General features: G+C 43.1%; 1 non-coding gene across 1 annotated transcript; it reads left to right on the top strand.

Moving 5' to 3' along the window:
- TRNAD-GUC (transfer RNA aspartic acid (anticodon GUC)) lies at positions 1–76 on the top strand. Its single transcript has one exon. It is a non-coding gene; the product is annotated as a tRNA-Asp (tRNA).
- The last annotated feature ends 7,912 nt before the right edge of the window (positions 77–7,988 follow it).

The raw sequence follows: 7,988 nt of genomic DNA, 5'->3' as shown, positions 1-7,988 counted from the left end.
GCCTATCGTTGTAGTATACTGGTAAGTATTCCCGCCTGTCATGCGGGTGACCCGGGTTCGATCCCCGGCAACGGCGCCAAAACTTGGTGGGATGTCAAGCCCACCAAGCAAATTACACCCTTTGATTGCTAAATAAACGTAATATAATGGTAAAAAGGGGTATCGATCATCGGGGAAATGGTTGTATTCAATCACCAATGCAATTCAATAGAACTAGTGAAATTAAACTAATTAACTACAATTAAACAAAAAAGGGGGGGTTTTTTTTTACTTGAAAACTAAATAACTTGAATAACTAAAAACCTTGCAATTAAGCAAGTTGATGAGATGCTCAAAGGTTGGAAATAATTGGTTAACTAAGGCAATTCAACACAATGAATATTTGTGTGTATATCATTAGGATCTAATACAAAGCTTATCCTTCATCCCAAATTGGTTATAGCAATCATGAAGCATGATATGCCAAGATTCCTCATAGGTAGTATGGAGGTTGGGGAAGCCCACAACACACCTTCTTAATTAAGATCAAGGGTCAATTGAAGCAATTAATCCCAAGAAATCAATTAGCCTTAAGAATGAAGGAATCCCCAATTCCTATAGGATGTCAAATGCTTACACGTCCATAAAGGAGATATGATTCATCAGGTAGAGATGATTTCTACCATCATAAAGCCTTTGTTCTAGATAAATTCAATGATCCAATGCAAAATCAATGAAATAAATCAACCATTGCTTAATCAAATACTAAGCTCATGATCAAAGCATCAAATAAGCATAAGAATTGCAAACTAGAATCATAAACATGGAATAAATTGATAATCAACATAAATCCTTCAAAACCCACAAACATTCATTGGTTTTCAGCCAAAGTCAACCAAATAAGATTATTAGCCACTCATGGCAACAAAGTAACAAGAACAATAATCTAATTGCATAAAGAAACTACCTAAGATTTGGAAAGATGAAAGGAAATGATTTCTAGCTCCCAAAATCGCCTCTTGTAGGTCTCCAATGGTGGAAAAACGTGAATGAGCCACTAGATCTGATCCCCAAGCGTTATGGTGAGCCAAATGACCAAAATGCCCAAACCGGGCAGTTGCGCGGGTACCCGCGTGACGAAAATTTCACCCGCGCAAATGTTGATGTGTTGCTATTGGTCCACCAAGCCACTACTCCACCCTTCCACTACCAAAGATTCCTTTGGTCCCCCCTTGGCCAGGTAATTTGAATCCACCAATCATCATTTAGCCACTAAATGGATGCTCCAAGCCCAAAATTAGAATTTTATGATCCATCTTCACAAGCCCAAATAATCCAAGTCAATAACTTTCAAAGCCCAATTCTTCTTCTTTGATTCCACTAAGCCCAATAATGCCTCGGGAGCCCACTAAGCCCGTCTCCAATCAACCCGCAACCGCAACAAGCACCGAAAAACCTACAAAATATCTCATGCAACATAACAAGCACCTGGTATGATCCATACTAAAGAAAAAATAAATAAATTACAATGCATTAATGATAAAAAGATCTAAAAATCTAAAAATAAACTAATAAAATAAGGAAATAAAATAATCTATCACCCAATAAGGCCAAACCAAAACAACTATGGCCCAAATCAGAATAACTGACCACTAACTCCAAATGGGACCATGCCCAAAACTGAATAACGCCCAAAAAGCTTACAAGCCCACACGAAGCCCAAACCCATATGGGGTGTGTACGACCAGTGTACCACTCCAATACGCTTAGCGTACTGAGCCCCTTGGCTATACACGCAGCGTACATGATATTACGCCCGGCGTACAAGTAGAATATGCAGAAACGACCAGTAAGTGCTTAATACTTGGGATTTCAAGGTTAAACTTTAGATATGAGTCCATTAAGATGTCCTAGGGCATAAAGTTGGCAACTTTATGTCCTTGCATTCCATAAGGATCCCCAATACTTCATTCTTCCCATTAATACCTCAAACTCATGCATGGTATTAAAACAACCTTCAAGATGGTACCTTTATGCATCAAGCATGTTCTAAGAGCTTAGATCTAACAATCCTAGTCTATGGAATTTCTTAACTAACAAGAGAGTGTCTATGAACCAAAAAGGGACTTTATAACAGAACCCTAGCTCAAACTAACAAAAGAGATGACAAGGTTATGACTTTATACCTCCAGAAGTTCCTCAAGCTGAACTAGATGCATGATCTAGAAGCTCAGTGACCCAAGACTTGATCACCACCTTCTCCTTCTTGAATGCTCTCTAAAATGGACACCAAAACACTCTTTAAGCTCAAGGATCACACTCTCATGAAAATATGGGGTTGAGGGACGAAATGAGTCTATGGAGGCTGATTAGGGTTTGGTATAAAAGATATAAGGTTGTTTAAATAGGGTGCAAGACAAGAAATTAGGGTTTTAACCACCTGCCGCATACGCCCACTGTACCTTCTAGTACGCCCAACGTACAAGCCTTAGCCACCCGATGTGCAACACTCGTGTACGCTAAGCGTACCAAATGAGCACCCAACATACCAAACGGGCCTTTCTGCCAAAATGAAATTACTTGAAGGTAGACAATGGAATACCTGGATTGGAGTGTTACAACTCTTACCCACTTGAACTAGACTTCGTCCTTGAAGTCCACTGCCGCGAATAGATCCGGGTAATGCTCTCGCATCACGTCATCTGTCTCCCAAGTCCATTTGGATCCTTTCCAATGATGCCACTGTACCTTCACTAGCTTCACCACCTTGTTATGAAGAGCTTTAGTTTTTCTATCCAAAACTGCAATGTGCTTATCCACATAATTCAGGCTCCTATCCACCTGAATATCATCCAGAGAAATGACTGCGGCCTCGTCTGCAACACACTTTCGGATCTGAGACAGATGAAAGGTGTTATGGATCCAACTGAGCTCGTCTAGAAGATCCAAGATAAGCAACCCTGCCAACTCGGGTAGAAATCCTAAATGGACCAATGAATCGGGGCCCCAGCTTGCCCCTCTTCCGAAACCAGATGACACCTTTCCAAGGTGACACCTTCAGCAACACATAATCTCCCACTTGGAACTCGAGATCTGATCAATGCCGGTTAGCATAGATTTTCTTCTGGCTCTGTGCAACCCTCAGTCTATCACGTACTGGAGTCCTACACCTCCGTCCATACAACTTCTCAAGCGGGTGTCGGTTAATACTAGCATGATAACTATTGTTATATGATAATTCTGCTAGCGGAAGGTAAGTATCCTAACTCCCACCGAAATCCAATACACATGCCTGAAGCATATCCTCGAGCATCTTGAGGTCAAAACAAACATCATAGTCCGAGACCACAGATACTGGCACCTTGTGCCTGATCACCACCTCTTGCACGTAAATATCTGCTAATTTCTCAACAGAGATACTCTCAGAAATTGGAATAAAATGTGCACTTTTAATCAACTTGTCCACAATAACCCAAATGGAATACACACCTCACGTTGTCCTAGGTAATTTTGTGATAAAATCCATGGTGATCTCTTCCCATTTCCACATGGGAATAGGTAGCGGTTGAACCTTGCCATGATGCCTCTGATGTTCATCTTTGACCTTCTTACATGTCAAACACCGCTCAACAAACCACGCAACCTCCCGCTTCATGCACGGCCACCAATAGCTCAATCTTAGGTCTTGGTACATCTTCATGGCCCTCAGATGAATAGAAAACTTTGAATTGTGCGCCTCCTCCAAGTCTTTTGCCTCACTCCCCCAAATGCCGGAACTCAAACTCTACCACACTGAGTCAATAACCCCCGACTGTCTTGAACAAACAATGGAATCAGTCCTCGAATCTGCTCAATCTTCCAGTTCTCCTTTTTCAAACCCTCCACCTATGCTCCTTTGATGATATCCATCAATGGTGAGGTGACTGTCATCCTCAAACAAACGTCTCGGATCGTAACACTAGTTGCCTTGCAACTCAAGGCATCGGCCTCCACATTGGCCTTCCTGGGATGATACAGAATCTCATAGTCATAATCATATACCACATCTAACCATCTCCTCTATCTCATATTTAGATTTTGCTGATCCATCAAATATTTCAAACTCTTGTGATCGCTGAAAATGGTGCTTCGGACCCCATATAAATAATGCCTCCAAATCTTGAGGGAAAACACTACCACACCCAATTCCAAGTCATGTGTGGGCTAATTCGCCTCATGAGGCTTCAGCTGCCTCGAAGCGTAAGCAATCACATGCCTCCACTACATCAGAACAACTCCCAAACCCGAAATAGAAGTGTCACAATACACTACAAAATCGTCCAATCTCTCGGGTAGCGCTACAATCGGGGGCTCACATAATTTCTGGCACAGGGTCTCGAAAGCCAATTGCTGATATGGAACCCACCAAAAGGTCACACTTTTCTTGGTCAAACGGGTCAAAGGTATGACAATCTTGGAGAAATCTTGGATGAACCTTCGATAGTACCCTGCTAGACCCAAGAAACTCCAGATCTCGGATGCGTTCTTCAGAACCTCCAAACGCATTACCGCCTTAATCTTCGCTGGATCTACCAAAATACCTTCTTGGTTGATGATGTGCCCCGGAAACTACACCTTACGCAACCAAAACTCGCATTTGGAGAATTTTGGCATAAAGCCTCTCCCTCCTCAAGGTCTCCATCACCTCCCTCAAATTCTACTCGTGCTGCTCCTTGGTCTTAGAATAGACCAAAAAATCATGAATGAAAACAATCATAGAGCGATCCAACATCGGTCTGCAAACATGGTTCAAGAGATCCATGAACGTTGTTAGAGCATTGGTGAGCCCAAATGGCATCACCACAAACTTATAATGACCATAACGAGTTCTGAACGCCATCTTTGGTATGTCTTCATCCCTGATTCTCATCTGATGATACCCTAACCGAAGATCAATCTTGGAAAATCAAGATGCACCGTGAAGTTGATCAAATAAATCATCAATCCTAGGAAGCGGACCATAGTTCTTCACCATTAGCTTGTGCAACTCCCGATAATCAATACGCATCCTGTATGACCCATCCTTCTATTTTAGGAACACGATCGGTGCTCCTCACATGGAACTGCTCGGACGAATTAATCCCCTGTCTAGCAACTCCTGAAGCTACGTAGACAACTCATGCATCTCATGTGGAGCTAGAAGATATGACACCTTGGCTATCAGAGCCGCACCAGGAACCAAATCGATACGAAAATCCACTTTCCTCTTGGGAGGCACCCTAGGTAACTCCTCTGGAATACGTACAGAAAAATATCGCACAATAGGTACCGTGCTCATCTCTGACGTTACCTTCACCCTCGTATCCGAGACATAAGCTAAAAACCCAGAACAACCCTACTAAAGGAGTCTCCTATCCCTCGCGGCCGAATAGAGAGTTGGCCCATGCGAGGATCTTACTCCATGGATAACTAATTCTCCCCCACTTGGGGTTCGAACCCTCACCAGTTGACGCTCGCAATCTATCATGGCCCCATTGGGCCCCAACCAACCCATCCTGATGATCACCTTCAATCCTCTTAAAGGAATCGAAACCAAATCAATAAGAAACCTCTCCCCGAACATATTCAACACACTCCTCCGAAATACCCTCGCAGTGCTCATGGTACGATCATCAGCAGTCTCAACCTCAAGTGGGGAATCCAAAGTCCCTGGAGCATCTTGAAACTTCTTGTTAAGTGCAAGACATACAAATGATTGAGTAGCCCCCAAATCAAAAAGAATATGAGCTGACAAGCCATTGACCAAAAAGTTCCCTACACAAGATCATAACCATATAAGCATAAACAATAAAATAAATAAGACGGAAATAGATCACATAGCGGTCAGGACGTCTGGCACTGCTCGGGCCTCCTCTATAGTCAGCTAAAATGATCGTCTCTTCACCGCATGAGCTTCTGGCTTGACTGGGCGGCCATCCATATCCTTATTGTGACAAGCACAGGTGCCACCACTGCTCCTCCTCCTCTAACCAACATCGTACAATCGGACTTTTATGACCGTTCTGGTTGCAGTGGAAACAAATCAAGCCCTTCTTGGGGCAATCCCTGTTCACGTAGCCCGACTGGCCACATGCATAACATGTCGAGCCTGTTGCTCGACATGCTTCGCTATGTAGCTTACCGCACTTGGCACATTGCTCACGGCCATACTGTCCCCTGCTGGGAGGATCGGAGACCTTAGGCTTCTTAGCCAGACTCACTAATGTCTGAACCTGCTCCGGCTTCTGCTTTGTTAGGATCTCCAACTCCATTTCCTGTTCCCGGGCCTTCTCCACCATGTCATTCAGGGTCTTGCACCCCGAAAAGCTCACAAACTCACGAATATCATCCCTCAGCATGAAATGATACCTCGTCTTCTTCATTTCCTCATCTGCAGCGTAATGCAGGACCAATAGTGCTCTCTCTCGAAACTTAGCGGTGATTTCCGCCATAGTCTCTGTAGTCTGTTGTAGATCCTGAAACTCGCTCACCAAACATTGCACTTCAATGACCGGTGCAAACTCCTGATCAAGCCTCCTCCCAAGTCATCTCAACCACATTCGCTGATCCCACCTCGTGGGTAACCTCCTCCTACCAGTCTCGTCCTCGGGCCCTCAACATGCAAGATGTGAACCCCACCTTTTCCGCCTCAGGTCAAAAGCTCATGCGATGGTCATTCTCCATGTTTGCCACCAAGCGTCGACTAGTGATGGGATCTATGACCTCAAAGAACTCAGGCGCACCACATGCCTTAAACTCTTGGAACGAGGGAGCTCGGGCCCCAATCCAGCCTATAGTAATATTGGATCGGAAAGACCTGATCCGCTCCTCCATGATCTCCATGATACCCTCCTTGACAGTACCAAAGATCATCGGGGTGGCATCAAGGATGCCACGAGTAACCTCAGCCACGATAAGATCGTGCAACCTCTCATTAATGGGCTCTGCACTAGAGCTTGAACCTAATCCTGATCCTGATCCTGAACCTGAACCTCGTGATCATCACCATCCTCAACTGAAAAATAACACATGATAAAAAAAAAAGATAAGGAATTCGAGGGGATTCCTCCTCACTGAACTCCTTAGATATTCCGAGTCTGACATTGATTCGGGGACAGGTCATGCAAGTTATATACAAATAGAATCATATATATTGTCAAATAAGCTTCTACCTGAAACCACAACCAAACAAGGAACATGAATAAGGCAGAATTCATCATTATAGGGCTATGCAATCCTAGACATATAAAACTTTTTTAGCATACACATAGAAAGTAATCAATTCAACATCAATTTCCAAATATAACTTTAGCATGGCTAGTACATTGTGAACCCTTACCTGAGCCCGGCTGATTATGCGCATTGAACTCTCCCCTTTTATTTACAAAAACCGTTTTCAAGAAAATTCTTAACTTTTGGTTTCTTTTTAAAAAAGGGTTTACCATTTTCCTCAGTTTGAGTTCTGACACACCCACGAGTGTACCCAAATCCCTCAAACCAAGGCTCTGATACAAACTTGTAACAGCCCAAATTTCACATAAAATTTTTCATTAAATAATTTGAAATATCAACCACATTTGTTTTCCAAAAACCCTATTACATAACTACATTGTGTAAAATATCAAAGTATCCAAATGCTAAGTGCGGAAATACTGGAGAGTGCACGCTGCGCCATCAAGTCGGGCCCTTGCCCTTAGAACCACCATTATTCTGCTTGTACATCAAGCGTAATATCGTGTACGATGCATGTTCAGCCATGGGGCTCAGTACGATGCATGTTCAGCCATGGGGCTCAGTACGTTAAACTTCATATCTGAGTCCAATAAGAGGTCCAATAATGGTGGTTTTTGTACGTTTTTGAAACATTTTTACCTATTTAAGTCATTATCCCATTTTATCCGTCATGCCATCATATGTCACCCATTCTACACTTTCCATATTCTAAGTAGTTGTGGGTATCGAATGCGGAAAAAAATTGACCAACATCAACA

The sequence above is a fragment of the Lactuca sativa genome, chromosome 4 (assembly GCF_002870075.4).
Source record: "Lactuca sativa cultivar Salinas chromosome 4, Lsat_Salinas_v11, whole genome shotgun sequence".
In the NCBI taxonomy this organism is placed as follows: domain Eukaryota; kingdom Viridiplantae; phylum Streptophyta; class Magnoliopsida; order Asterales; family Asteraceae; genus Lactuca; species Lactuca sativa.
This window is presented reverse-complemented; position numbering and strand designations above follow the sequence as displayed.